At 38.0% G+C, this 15,237-nt stretch overlaps 1 long non-coding RNA gene across 1 annotated transcript in view; it reads left to right on the top strand.

Moving 5' to 3' along the window:
* The window catches only part of LOC122146059, a 63,549-nt gene extending 58,646 nt beyond the window's left edge, over positions 1-4,903 (top strand). The window contains exons 3-4 of the long non-coding RNA XR_006160736.1: positions 2,584-2,710; positions 4,255-4,903. This is a non-coding gene — a long non-coding RNA (uncharacterized LOC122146059). The remainder of the gene's footprint in view (positions 1-2,583; positions 2,711-4,254) is intronic.
* Positions 4,904-15,237: the final 10,334 nt, after the last annotated feature.

Genomic DNA, 15,237 nt, shown 5'->3' with positions numbered 1-15,237 from the left:
TTGACTGGCGCGGCGACAGTGATTTGTGAATCGTTACTGCGACGCTGGAGGAGAGCCCTGTACCTGAGAAATGCAAATAATGTACCGCAAAACCAAACTACAGCTACTATTACCACAGATTGGATTTTTCTCCCTTTCTTTGCCTCTCACAAATGTGAAATTTTCAACTAAATGTAAATTTCTCTCTATCAGAAGTGGCCACTAGCCCTGAATGATGGCTTTGACTCTCAGCTCGGGCTGAAGTGCCTCTGCTGGAAGTGTGGTATATAAAAAACAGCAGATTTGGGCCTACTGTAGCATTACTTTAGAATGACAACATGTGCTGATTGCATGTTCTTGGAAAGATGTGCGGTCCACCTGAAGGAGACTTCTTTATACGGCAAATGCAACCGAGCTGAATTTTAACATCTTATTTAATCAATCTGCCACATTCAATCTGCCACACACTCGATACACAGATGGAAATCACTCTGGTTCAGTGGTGTGAGCCGATGATGGTCTACTAAGAGCAGCCAAGTTGATGGGAATAGTTGTGATAAAAATGAAAATTGTGTCATCATTTTCTCACTCTCATGTCATTCCAAACTAGTCTTCTGTGGAATAGAAAAGATATAGTTTAGCAGAATGGTAATGCTGCTCTTATCCATGTAACAAAAGCATACAGTACAGACAAGGGGAAAGAAGAAGAAGAAGAAAACACAATTAAATATCATTAAATAGTTAATTCTTATGTGTAACACATTATTCACTGATTTATTTATTTATTTTGCTAAATTGCCAACTATCAGTGTTTCTCATGTCTTGTATCTAGTCTAGTGATGCATCAAGTTTGAATATTAATATTCATAAATTAGATTGGAGAAGATTATCAAAAGTCACAGTCAAAAGACTTAACCATGAGACTGTGCGGAGATTATCAGTGAATAACCGCTGACATTTTCAGCTGTTTTTTACACAAATCTTACGTATGCCTTAAGAAGATTTAGGATACAGTGCATGAGTAATATGGACTACTTCAGTAACTCAGATTGTGGCGTGTCTTTAGGAGCTTGATAGTTCATGGGCATTATATGCTTTTATAGCATGGAAAAAAGAGCAACGTGAACATTCTTTCAAATATTTATTTTTACATTCCACCAAAGAAAGTAAACCAAAAACGTATTTATGAAAAAAGATTTTAATTATTCCTTATTATTTCTTTAACTCTGTAAGGCCTGAAATTTGAAATGATATTCAGAAAAATCTAATTTTTGAAATGGAAAAGTAAAACAACTGCAACAACAACAAAAACGGCCAAAACTGAGCTAAAATATTAAGTTTGGGGAAGTTGCTTAGTTTTATGATCAAAACTCTGTCATTTTTATTGTATAATTTACTGCATCATTATTATTCACTGTATTATTTATTGTGGGGGCAAAACATATAACGCAATGCAATGATGAATGAAAGAATAACAATAAATGCTTCTCAAAAAGTCTTATGTATCATATTTGATACATTTTTAAATCAAGTTGCTCCAGTCCAGTAAGTGAAATATTACTAACAATAAATGTTATTCTTATGTTCACTTGATCAAAATCTGTAAAAAATTTCACAATAAAAAAGACACAAGAACCACCACATGAAGGGTGAATGATTTACAATGATACTAAAAGGAGGTTTACTTGCTCAAAAAGTTTAAATGATCAGCCAGGTGACAGAAGGCATGTAGATTGCAAGTAGATCGTGCACAACAGGTTGCATGTTGATCATGTTTATAATCTAGAGGCCTTTGGAATTTATTATCTGATACAGCAGGGTTAAGATGAATTATTCCTTTAACTGGTTCATCTGGGAAGCAGTTTGTGGTGCATTGAATGCCTCTAAAATGATGTCAGGATCAGTGTGCGGCAGTCAGTCAGAAACCAGGTTTGGCTCTTTGAAAGAAGTTCAAAGCTTCTACTGAAAGCATATGGATGCAATCTTATAACATCTCCTCAAACACACACATTCTCACACACATTGTTCCGAACATTTTTCAAAAGGTGCTCCCGATTTATCCCGTTGTGTCAGGTGTCCCACTACTTGTTAAAAGCAGAGAAATCCATTTTAAAGGGTTGTTGAGTATGTGACTGACAAAGAAGGACTTGACTGAAAGTTCTTCAAGGACTTTCTTTGAGAATGACTGTTTTTCATTTTATGCATATGTGCCCAAATATTCATCCTAACCATCCTATAACTTCCTAATTCAGTGGAGTTTCCTTAAGCAAACAACATCAAACTTTTGTACTAGACATAAACAATGACTCCAGTTATTTGGCTTATAGATCTGCACAATGTGTTATCTGATCTTTTATGATGTGTTATCACAAACTGTAAAATTGCAGTAGAATCTAGTATATAGACACTATTTCCCCACTGTTTACCAGAGGAAGTAATACAGTTCAGGTAACTCAATGAAAGCGTGAGATACGGTGCGACGTGACCTTGGAAAACCATCATTCCGAAACAGTGTGGTAAACACCGGTGTGACTGCGATCATGAATATACAAATGCCTGTGAATAATAAACACCCCTTATATCTGTCAGTAACTCCATTTGCAGACCGTAGCAGAGATGAACGTGCAGAAGTTCGGACCTGCCGACCGGGTCACGGCACCACCAGAGAGAGCGTGGAGGAGCTCGGGAAGCTGGCAGCAGACGTGAGAAGCGAGGAGCAGCCATCCCTGAGGTTAATTAGCATTCTCTTTCCCTTCACTTTATTATCAGCTGTGTCCTCCACACACCCGTTTAATTGCGTGAGCTGATCGAATAATAAATGGCAGAGTAATTACCATTCTAAAGGAGAGATCCCTCTCTCTCTCTCCACCGCACAACTCAGTCAAAAGAGATTTTTATTCTAAATTAAGTTTTTAACTGTCATCTGTCATCTTAGGTATAATTATAACTTAGACATTTCGGGTTCATTGTTCTCGCACTGTGAAATTCTCGACGGAGAAAAGACATTGTGACAGCGGATTTTTAGGCGCGTGGAAAATTATGTTTTGGAGGAATTCTCAATGCCTCTAAATGAGAAAGCAAATATGCTAATTAATCAAACTCTCTCACAGGGCAATAACACAGTTGAAATCCTGCTCTTATTTTAATATATTTAATCAGTCTCTGGATGAGGTAATGCGGGCTGTCTTTGCTGAAGGACTCCATTGTATGAGTGCTTTTCTTTTCAACTATAAGCACTTATGGCCCTGTGGACATTTAGAAAATAAAACAAAACAGTTTTCACATCCTCACTAATTTATCAACAGTAATTTCAAGCACATCTAAAAACCACCCTTTATTTTGTGGTAGAAATAATTTAATTTTAGTTATTTAGAAACTCATGCTGAGGCTAATTTCAAAGATTATTAATTTTTTTTTTTTTTTTTTTTTTTTTTTTTTTTTTACAGTTGCATGCATACAATTAAACAATATTTTCCAAATCGCATTAATATTGACAAAATCACAGTTTGAATGGAAATCATTCAAAAATAGCTTAAATAAATTAATATTTAAATAAATATTCCTTTGTTTTGTTCACAACAGGCAGGGTTATTATTATTCTTGTTAACTACATTTTTAAAACATTTTGTTAAAGTTGAAATAAAATAAAACAGAAATATGAAAAAGTTAAACTAAATAAAAATGAGAAATAACACAAAAGAGTTAATAACTAGAAATAAATAAAAACAACAAAAATATGTTATTCAAAGAATAAAAACTAAAAAAAAAAACAAAAGCACATAACAAAATTCTTAAAAATTAAACTAAACTTGAAATGATAAAAAAATAATAATTGAGGCTAAAAACTACACTGTGAAAAGGGGTATTTCTACCTGATTAAATGTATTTAAAATGTATTTTGTTCATATACATTAATGTATATATTGTTCAGTGATGTTAAATAATATTTTGGACTTCAGTTAAACCGGTCTATTTAGCTGTTAATATTTTTCAGTGTATAATAGTACATCACAATGGTTTAACTTTTTATTTAGATTACCATAGTTTTCAAATTGTAATGACTAATATTTAATATTATTTATTTTTTAAATTATTATTTTTATATTATTGTCAAAGTTTAAGACTGGGGCAAAAACAATAAAATGAAGACGGGTTGGAAGAAAGTTTAGCCAGTTCCATACAGTCAGTTTTACGCTTTCTGAAATGATCAGTGTCCACTTAAATGGACAAGTGGACTCTCTACCCATAATGCTCCAATGTGTTTGGTTTAACCAGGTGTGTCTATACGAGAAGCATCCAGGTGAGTCGTATTCTTCTCTACCTGCTCCTGCTGTTCTGAGCCGCAGGCACCTGGCCAGATATCAGCGGCCTGCACCCCAGTCAAGCCACCGTCCCACACCACGGAGAACTTCAATTACAGCGGGATTCTCGGAGCAGAGAGCGAAGGGGGTCGCATTGATTGAGGAGGGCAACAATTGATTTTGTCCATTACGTGGTGAGAATGTTTCCATCCTGCGCAGATCAGGCTGCCCTCCTCCTGTGGGTGGAGATAAGAGGCCGCTGCATTGTGGCTGCCTAATCTGTGTGACGGCGCTTGTCTGTGCTGAAATTGATGTGGCTTTTCATGCGTCCGCGTGTGGGTCTGTGTGGTGGGGGTCTGTTCCTCCACACCCCCGTCTCAGATCCACTCAGAGCGCTGAGTGCCGCTCACATCAGCAAACATGAGGGGGATTTGCATCGATACAGATATTTGCCTTGTATTTGTTCCACAGGATGTTTGTAAAGAGAATAAAGCCGTTTGTAATGACTTGTTGAATTCTTGAGCCTTTTATTGTCCTTACAGTGGGATGTGGGTCAGAAGAGGGTGAGAAGTATTAATACAAAGGATTTAAATGTTAATCTGTAAATAGGAGTTTTATAGAGAATTTTTATTCAGGTTTTTTTTTTTTTTTTTTTTTTTTTACAACCATAAAGCATTTAAATGCAGCCACAACCACAACCACACACACACACACACACACACACACACACACAAAAACTTTAGCTTTGTTCATATGTCCCAGATATTTTTGTAAACAATGAATTTTTGTCTTTTTTTTCTGCTGATGTCCCTTATGCCATGTGGGCTTTGGATAATTTTAAGCAAGACAAATATTTATTTAGACATTATTTTAGCAAACTAACTTTCATGTCCCACTTTACATTTTTTTAATATAATTTGAAGAAAAACAGTTGGGTCCAAATGTCTGAGACCACTAGTCAGTTGTTTTCATTAAAACATATTTTATCACATAACAATTTGAGTGAACAGATTTTATTATTATTATTATTATTATTATTATTATTATTATTATTATTATTATTATTTGTAATTAACCCTATCAAGCCTACTGTATCACATTTGATGCTTAAATTAAATTTCTGTGCATGGCCTCTAAATTATCAAAATGATCAAAATCTGAAAATCCTGTTGGACACAATCTTCTACTACAGTCCTTCTGTCATCTGATTGACTGTTTTGTCACTTTTTTTTAACAAATAAAAGTTATTTTAGTATCATTGTAAAAATGTCCACCTCGTGTGTTGATGTTAAATATGATACAACAGGCTTTTGTGGAAAGTGTATTTGTACATATCTCAATTATCATTGCATTGCATGTTTTTAAATATAATTTAAATATAAGACAGATTATTGAGAGATGCAGAGTGAAAATGTATTAGCAGTTTGTCATACTGTTCTAAAGATCTCATTGATTTACATTACTGAAGATATCAGAATTTAAACTTTTTGGCCATATGAAAATAATCAGCTGTGCCAAATTGCATATTTTTGCTCATTTTGGGCCTCTGAATAAAATGAAGGTGCTTTTTTCCCTCTTTGAGTGAGCTGCATATTCTTTGATACCATACAAGGCTATATGATCCATAAAAGTCTGATGTATCATGTATCAGGTTCAATAAACTGTTTGAAAAAATAGACAATTATTATTATTATTATGCTTTTATTTTAAAAGTCAGGCTTTAAAGAGATTATAATTGTGAAATTCATTAATTTTACTTTAAATTTTTCAAAAGTCATTCAGCTTATTTCATGGTTTAAATTTGATTTTGATCCCAGCCTTTCAGTGCGGTCTCAGACATTTGGAGTCCTCTGCGCATCACGTTTCCCAAGTAAAATGGGTTGTGAATGGCATTTCATGTTCACTTTAAAGCCGAACAACAGCAACAAGAAAGTCAGCTCATTAGGCAAAGCCGGGCCGGGCGCATAACTGATTACAGGCAGCCTTGCTTCTGAACGAAAGGCACTTAGTCAGGTAAGCACCAGTGAGTAGCTATATTAACCCAATACATCTTACACTGTAAAAACTGCAGTCTGTAACGCTGCCCTGCTAAGCCGTGTAACATGCTTTATTAGGCACCCTTGAGGTGAATGTTATCTATCAGCCTGCTCTGCATCAAGACCCCCCACCCCTTCCCCAAATGCCCCACACGGAGATCATCGCACACTCATCTGTTCCTCTCTAACCAGACAAACCCTGATGCTGATTAATGGTAGCTAAACTTACAGGCACTCTGTCAGAGATGTTACACAGGGAAGGTAATATATGGGAGCCATTAAATACACATCATTTTCCTGGCATGAAATATGTTGACCCCGATCTTATTACACACATAATTAAAAGCGTTCAACAGTCCTGTGGCCGTGCGTGGTAGAGCAGGGTTGCTCACCGACAGCTGCAAGTCAAATTGATGCTTCGCCGAATGTCATTTGTTTTATTAATCTGTCAGAGCTTCGTTCCCCCGGCTGTGCATATAAATTGTTTTTTATTAGAGAGTCTGATTCACAAAACTTGATTTCATTGAGACAGATGTAGCTTGTAATTGCTGCTTTTGTAACAAAAGTAGCCATTTCTTCAGTTGTTTACATGTGAGTATTTCATAAAGTGTATCAATATGCTAAGATTTTGTAAACAAAACTTTGTACAGAAACACGTTTTGCGGTTAACTACCGTCAGAACATCTGTGTAACAGTCAAAGGCTCATTAAAATACAGACGGATGCCATAGGAGATCTTTTTAATTTCCACATTGTGTCACTTTTATTCAGTCATTTTATGTTCCACTGAAGAAAAATTTTTGGAACAACATTAGAGTGGGTGAATTTTGAAAAAAAAATTTATTATTATTTTTTAGGTGAACTATCCCTTTTACGGAGCATACAGAATTCTTGCATCTAATTTATCAAAACACTGATGGTGGTCCGACTAGTGCAGACGATGCGGAACACACCTCAAAAACTCTGATGACAGATGCTTAATGAAGGTCAGACATTCATTTGGTGTGTCAAAACCTTAAAAAGAATCCTAAAGACTGCAGCGTCAGTCGTTAATGCGCCTCTTGTGCCAAGGAGAGTGAAGTTCACCTGCACAACAATCTCTTACCAGCTGGCCTCCGCTACACTCACCAAGGGGCGCTGCTATGGTTTCTGGAACCCCTGAACTGCATATTGACTCGGGCCATTCCCAGTAGAATTGCGTTCTGAGCTATTTGCATTGGGCCCCCTCTCTGATCAGGGCCCTTGAAGTCATCCTTACCTTTCCCTCTGTTACGGCGCCCCTGCACTCAAACCCCAAACACTTAGTGTATGCATGCAGTTGAACGCATAGCCTTTCAGAGGAAATAGTATGATGTTGCATGCGTGAACACAGATGTTTGACACATGCGCACTAGAAAGTTTCATCATTGTCCAGTGTCTGTGCTGTTTCTCTCCAAAAGTTATAACTCATAAAAATGTCTTTGTACTCGTTTAAATATGAGTTGAGAATATCTCTTAACCCTCTCTCACAAACACTCATTAATGCGGCTGTCTATTGTTGTTGCCGCATCCAGTAGTTTGCTATTGTTCAGTCTCAACCAGGCCATTGTTGCCACCTTGTGGACCAACTGATTAGTGCAAAAACCTCATGACTGTGCATGTAATATGCTGATGATTAAATTTGTGTCACACACACTGTGCCACATCATATGCATAAAAACAGATGCCTACTTTGGGCTTAAAACTCATTCCCACCCGGGTCACGGCACCATTCCAACCAGTTCTGCTCTGCTCACTCCACGAGGGGTTTGAACTGATGGTAGTTGACACTTGAGGTGGCCACGCTAACAAAGATGCTAAAGAAGCAGCCTATAACAAAGAGATGTTCAATCTTGTTCCTGGTAGGCCAATATTCCTACAGAGTTCAACTCAGGGGTGTCCAGTCCCGATCCTGAAGCGCCCTGCAGAATTTAGCTTCAACTTGTCCCAATATACCTGCCTGGAAGTTTCTAGTAATTCACCTTGATTACCTTAGTTCAGGTGTGTTTATTTGGGGTTGGATGTAAACCAGGAGTCTACAACCCTGCTGCTTTAAAGCTACTGTCCTGTAGATTTCAACTCCAACCTCAATCAAATACACCTGAACCAGCTAATCAAGGTCAATAATTACAGACTGGTGTGTTGGAGCAGGTTGGAACTGAAGTCTGTAGGAGGGCAGCTCTACAGGAGCAGAGCTGGATACCCCTGATCTAAACTCTGGTAGAAGTTGGCCCTCCTGGTGCAGGAGTAAACACCCTTGTACTAACGTCAGTTACTAGTGTGCCACAAGTAGGGTTTACCTGCACAGTTATCTTATATACCAACAAAAAAGTAATATTTTTGGCAACTGTAAAGGCCCTTTCACACCAAAAGTGAAATGATCATTTCTTGGATTGGAGTAAGTGTGTATGAAGTTACTCTGAATTTATTTCAAATTTGTTATAAGTGAGGTGTCAGTGAATTCAAGTCAAGTAATCTGAAAACGTAACTCACATTACTTTTAATGCTTTAGTCACTCTGCCTTTTAATCAATCAATCAATAATGTGTGTAAGACTGAAAGCTGCTGCGTGTTGATAGCAGGACTGAAATTTTGTTTACGAGGGAAGAGTTTCCACAAAAATCACTTGCCAGACCCACACTTCACCTGTAGCCACATGCCCCTTATACAGTACCCTCACTACACCCGCAGAGAACCTAACGCACACATCTAAGTCTCCCTTATTCTGTCTCTAGCCCTTTTCTCTCTTCCATGAGCCGAGCTCTCCGCAGGTATCCAAGGAGTAATCCGTGAGGACATGGAGGCGGGCTTTATTACATCTGATGTGATGAAACTGGGTCGTTATAAAGAGGCCAGCGGAAGGAAGGATGTCAAGGCCCAGATGAGCATGGCCTCCAGTGATCAGACAGCTCAGACGTCTACATGCTACACACATCTTCACTTTTACACAGGGGGAGAAATTACTGCCCTCAGCTGACAAAACGTCCAAATCCAGTCTGAAATCCACTCTACATGGACTCAATCCACATCTCTGACTAGATCCTCAAAGCCTTCTCTCACAGAACAGACCCCGTGACTGATTTCCTGATTTCCTTCTTTTTATCAGGAGAATACGCGCTTCATCCCTTCATCTCGTGCGCTGCAGTGACACTGATACCAACAGGCAAGTTAAATAAAGTGTGAAATTCTTAACATAAGGACAGTTACACGGATGAAGGGAGCATGGATAAGGGTTGCATATCTTTTTTGTGATTGCTGATGTGCTGTGACCTTTTCACAGAACCGCTTTGTTTTCACACAGACAGACAGGCCACATGTAAGTGAATTTTATGGTGGATTTGTAATGACAAAAGCACTGAGTTAAAGCATGTTGACGCTGTGTTAAAAGAGTTCAGACCCGGTCTTAAAATCAGACTCATGCAGCTGATGGGTGTTAAAGCTTGACTCCAGCTGTAAACCTAACAACATTGCTCAATCTCTTACTCCTTACATGTATAATGTACATGTTACAAGTACTTTGTGTTCTTTTATATATATATATAATATATTATTTAAAGCTGCAGTGCTGATTTAAAGCTAGTGTGTTACATATACACTTTAATAAATGCACATACATGTGGCACATCAAATATGGCAAATAGAAGCTTGGATTACTTATACAATGTTTATTTATATGGAACCTCTTAACCCATGAATGGCTGACTTACAGTTGTGTCTCCACGCTGGACTGTGATAGGAGGAAGTATTTTAACCTCAAAACAATGACGCATTGCAGCTTTAAGCCATTAAGTGAAGCAGTCGATCTCAGAGTCTGATGTGTGTGTGTCTTTGATTGGTAAAAGTGAGACATTTGTTTTAACTGGCTGAGGTAATGCCATTTTGACACTTCTCAGTGTTTGCAGGAAATGCCCAAGGCTGGGAAAAATTATGTCACAGACAGCACAGGGGATGGTGGGGGTCTGGGAAGATTGGGTGCGGAGGTGCTCTGCTGGGATTTCAGGGCTATTGCATCAGGGGAAGGAGGAAGTAGAGATGTGTACTGGTCAAGAGACAGATTTTTGATCAAACCACTTGCAACCTATAATTTGCACTCTTAAAATATGTGTGGTGAGTGTATCGTAAGATTTAAACATGCTGTATCACCCCTATAATGTATACATTTACACATACTATTTTTAAGAGACAGGATACAATGTGCAGTATACAGTAAGTACTAATCTTCTACTCCATTCCAAACACCCTGAAACCAAAGTGCTGATATGAACAACCCATAACATAACTAATTTCATCTCCAAGAAACCATATAAGGATCCACTGACATCTACAGACCATAGACGAAAACAGAAGGTTTCCTCCTTGTGGAAATTCTCCCTAATACCTGTGGATTTGCATTCTTACGCACAGCATTGTTAAGTGAGTGGTTATTTAATGCCGTCCCTGAGGGAACGTGAGCCCTGCAGGTATGTAGCCTACTGCACAACACCTGTTTAAACCAATGAACTCTTGAGAAGAGAACAGAAGCAGAGTGTGAGAACGAACCCTTACAGAAAGTTCTCAGCTCTCTGCTGTAATACCTCAGATTAAACCTGAGACAAGCACACAGCTCATTGTTTACAGAGGCTGTTAGAAGTATTTGCACACATAAAATATCTGAATGCCATCGCTTTGGATATCAAGACCTATGCACTCAAATGCTGCATGGGCTTTTCTCAGAACTGATTTATCTTTTCTGAGCCATTTTCGAAATGGTGTTTAACAGGCAAGTGTTTGAATGATTTTTCGCCGATATATGAAGTCAGTTCTCCTCAAGTTCACACAGGTCTCCTAGCAGAGGAACCACAGGTGTTGAGAATCACATTAACTATCAACATGACCCACTAATGTTTCATAAACACAAAGAGTAGAGCACCTTTGGTCTTCAGATATTGCTGTTTAATCATTTTAAACATACAAAATGTCAATTTGAAAAATGTTTTGCATAAAAAATTGCTTCTGTGATGTCGTTCAAATAAATTCTATGTAGTTTAATATTTTATATCTATTGCAGTGTTAAATGTAACTTAAGTTTCTAAATACACTGTATAATTAAAATTCCTATTATGAGAGTATGCATGATTTAAACAAAATCTTGCAAAGGCATAAATGATTGCAAAGGCATTCTGTTTTAATCCTTTATAATCATATAATTATGATGAACAAATTGTGCAAGCCATTTTATAAAATGAGCCAATCACATCATTAAATAAACAACTGAATAAACTGTTCAAGCTCGCAATAATCCAATAAATGCTGTCTTAAATATTACACTATATTATGATACACCTGGTTAGTAAAATTGGAAATGTCATAACACAATCCGCTTTGTACTTATAAATCAGTTTAAAGTGTAAAAAAATTCAAACAATGTATACACTGAGAGATGTTAAGTGGTATTTTATCAGGATGGCTCAGATTAATCAGTAGCCTGAAGGAGATTGAGTTAAAGCATTTTAGGCAGTAATCCCTGTGTGTATGTGTGTGTAATTGAGACAGCCCTTTAACCCTTATTAGCAGTAGCCCAAGGGATCTGACACATACGGTTTGTTGTCCTCATTGTAATCTCTAAATATACTCTAGTTGTCTCCATTCATCCAGTTTATCCCTCGTAAATCCAGGATGTTATGTGTTAAATAAGATGTAATTTAACTTTTAAATAGAAAATATTTTGATGCAATTTTTTGATGATTTTAACAGTCTGAGTGTTGACAGAAATTCACTTGTCAAATTCACTTGTAACCCTAACCCTAACCCTAACCCTAACCCAATATAAGCCTAAGGGGCCACTAGCTAACAAAAATATGTGAAAAATATTTGTATTCATGAAAACGTTATTTCTAAATGTTCTCTGAATGTTCTTTTTTTTTAACTGCCAACTGTAATTGTGAATTGCAACTTAAAGGGTTATTCCACCCCAAAATGAAAATTTTGTCATTAATTACTTACCCCCATGTCGTTCCAAACCCGTAAAAGCTCTGTTCGTCTTTGGAAACACAATTTAAGATACTTTGGATGAAAACCGGGAGGCTTGTGACTGTCCCATAGACTGCCAAATAAATAACAGTGTCAAGGTCCAGGAAAGGTATGAAAGTCATCATCAGAATACTCCATCTGCCATCAGATGTGCAATCTGGTTATATGAAGCGATGGGAACACTTTTGTAAGTGAAGAAAACAAAAATAATGACTTTATTCAACAATTCTTCTGTATCATCCGTGCCACAAGTATTCTCTTTTTTATTTTGTATGATGTCTAAATACACATAGAAACAGCGCATCCTTGTGGTGCAGAGACACAGAAGAGCATACACAGCATACGGTGATAATGAGAGACAGAGGAGACCGTTGCCAAAGGAATTATTGAATAAAGTCATTATTTTTGTTTTCTTTGCTTACAAAAAGTGTTCCCGTCGCTTCATATAACCCAGATTGCACGTCTGATGGAAGATTTACTTGGCAGTCTATGGGACAGTCACAAGCCTCCCGGTTTTCATTCAAAATATCTTAAATTGTGTTCCGAAGACGAACAAAGCTTTTACGGGTTTGGAAAAACATGGGGGTAAGTGATTAATGACTAAATTTACATTTTGGGGTGGAGTAACCCTTTAATTGTGATTAGAGAAAACATTTAAGGGAATGTTTCATGTAACATTTTTTGCAAATATTATGAGAACATTTTAAATGTTCTCTGCATGTTCTGAATCCAGAATCATTTAGATACACATGAACGTCCAACTAAAACGTTTCAGAAAAATTCTCCATAAATGATATGGAGAATTTATACATATAGTTTTTTAAATATTTTGAAAAATTATTTATACTCCATTCTTCTCTCTCTATATATTTTATTATACGTGTGTATGTCCTTAACTTGTTGTTTTGTTGTTGTACCGTGGGATGAGAAATGGGGAATAACATTTCACTACATTACATGTATGTAATATGTGAGGAATAAAGAACCTTGAAATTTTTATTTTTTATTTGTACTGTGTGGTTGGAATTTTTAGTTTTCTATAAAGCTAACTGCAGAGCAGACCAAACTTCCCGTTATAAGAAATCTTATTTGCAATATTTATGAATCCGCTGAGAACCCCAAAGGGAGGTTGTGTCAGATTTAGCCAACTAAAGTGTAGCTAAGTAAACACGTGCATTCATGCAGAGAAGTTCAGAGACTGTCAGCGATGCTAAACTGCTGAAGGCCCCTCGGTGCGTCCCTTTATCCTCCCACTCCAGTGCACGCAGGCTGTTTATATGTATGCATACGAGCGTGTTTGTGTCTGCATGTGTGCGTCCCTGACTTCTCCCAAGGCAGAAAGCAGAGCTTTTTCATTTCAGCAGTGGGAATAGGGCGTTTGAATGGGCCAGTGTACGGCTATATCACATTATTAGTAATCATATCTGCTTAAGCCAAGCCTGCTGCTCCAGATGGCTGCTTTCAAGTGCAAATGAAGCAGTGAGACGAGGCCGCCTTTAATACATACTCACGATTCACAAATAGCCATTGATTTTTTCTGTGTCCCCCTCCATCCAGCCAGTCTGCCGGTATTGAGCTCGGATTAAATGGTCTCCTGGGTTTTTAAAAGGAACATTGATTCTTCTAATTAATTGTGCGCCGTTCAGAAGCAGAATGCATAAACTCGTTCGTATTTGCACTTCAAGTCAATTATTTTGAGTTCAGCCGGACAGGGAACAAACAGGCCCGGCGTATAGGCTACGAGGAGCTGATGGGAGTCATTTTGTTTCCTCGGGAAGTGTGAATACTCAAATGAAAGAGAGTTATTTCCATTTTAGCTGTATGTCTGAATGGGAATTGACGGGGGAAGAGGTACAGTCACCCACTGGGGATTTCAGATGCCGTATGAATAACACATGGACGTTTTTATGAGCGCGCGCGAACGGAGAGTGCAAATACGACTTAATGTATTGACAAATACCTCATCAGTATCTCAAATGAAATACTTTCACGCTGCTCTCGGAAGCATGCTATTGTTTTACGAATTCAAACAAGCGTGCGTAGTGGGAATTCGGTTTTGATGGGTACCTGTCGAGAGGCCAGAGGCGTTATCTGTGTCGGCTCTTCTCGCGAGCCCTGTACACCTCTGCGCCGGAGCGAAAGGTCCTCTCAGCACTGACAGCTTCGCTATTTAAGACGGGGATGGTCCGTTCCTCCAGATTGTAAGAGCGCTCGAAGAAGCATATTACTCTCCTGATACTTCATTAATCTCCATCAAACGCGGCGACACTGCCACAGCTGACAGCGGGGACAAAGCAGGATGCTGCTCTCCTCCCAGCTCAGATAATGCGTGTTTTACAGTAGCCCAGATGTCCACACTCAATAAAACATTTGAGGGAATCAGGCGAGGTGTGTTTGGGGATGTCTGTATTGACTGGCTGCTGTGTGGAGACAGCGATACGGGGGCTGCTCGTCTCTGATTACAGAATTAAAAGAGTGGGCTGACAGAGCGACTGGCAGGCCGAGGGACGGGGATAATTGTATCTGTGGAGGGATTTGGATTTGACCAAAGAGTGCCATCCTGATTATCTCATGCAGGAAGAGCTGCGGCGACTGAAATGAGACTTGGATTAACCTTTATTTCCTTTTACTGTTTGTTTGCTTGAGTGAGAAAAAAAAAAGAATATACACCGCTGAGATCCTGTGAATACAACGATTGTTCATCTTTATAGAAGAACATTAGTGAGAGCTGATCTAATAAAGTGATTTTCTTCACATCTGATACGCACACAGCTTACTTTTTTAATGCTTGTGTGTTGGTGTGGTAAGATGAGTCACTCCCTGACATGCAGAATGGAGCTCGAGATTAATTACAAATTGTAGTCTGTTATTGTTTACAGATTACATGATGAAACTG

Source organism: Cyprinus carpio, chromosome A9 (assembly GCF_018340385.1).
Source record: "Cyprinus carpio isolate SPL01 chromosome A9, ASM1834038v1, whole genome shotgun sequence".
Classification (NCBI taxonomy): Eukaryota; Metazoa; Chordata; class Actinopteri; order Cypriniformes; family Cyprinidae; genus Cyprinus; species Cyprinus carpio.
This window is presented reverse-complemented; position numbering and strand designations above follow the sequence as displayed.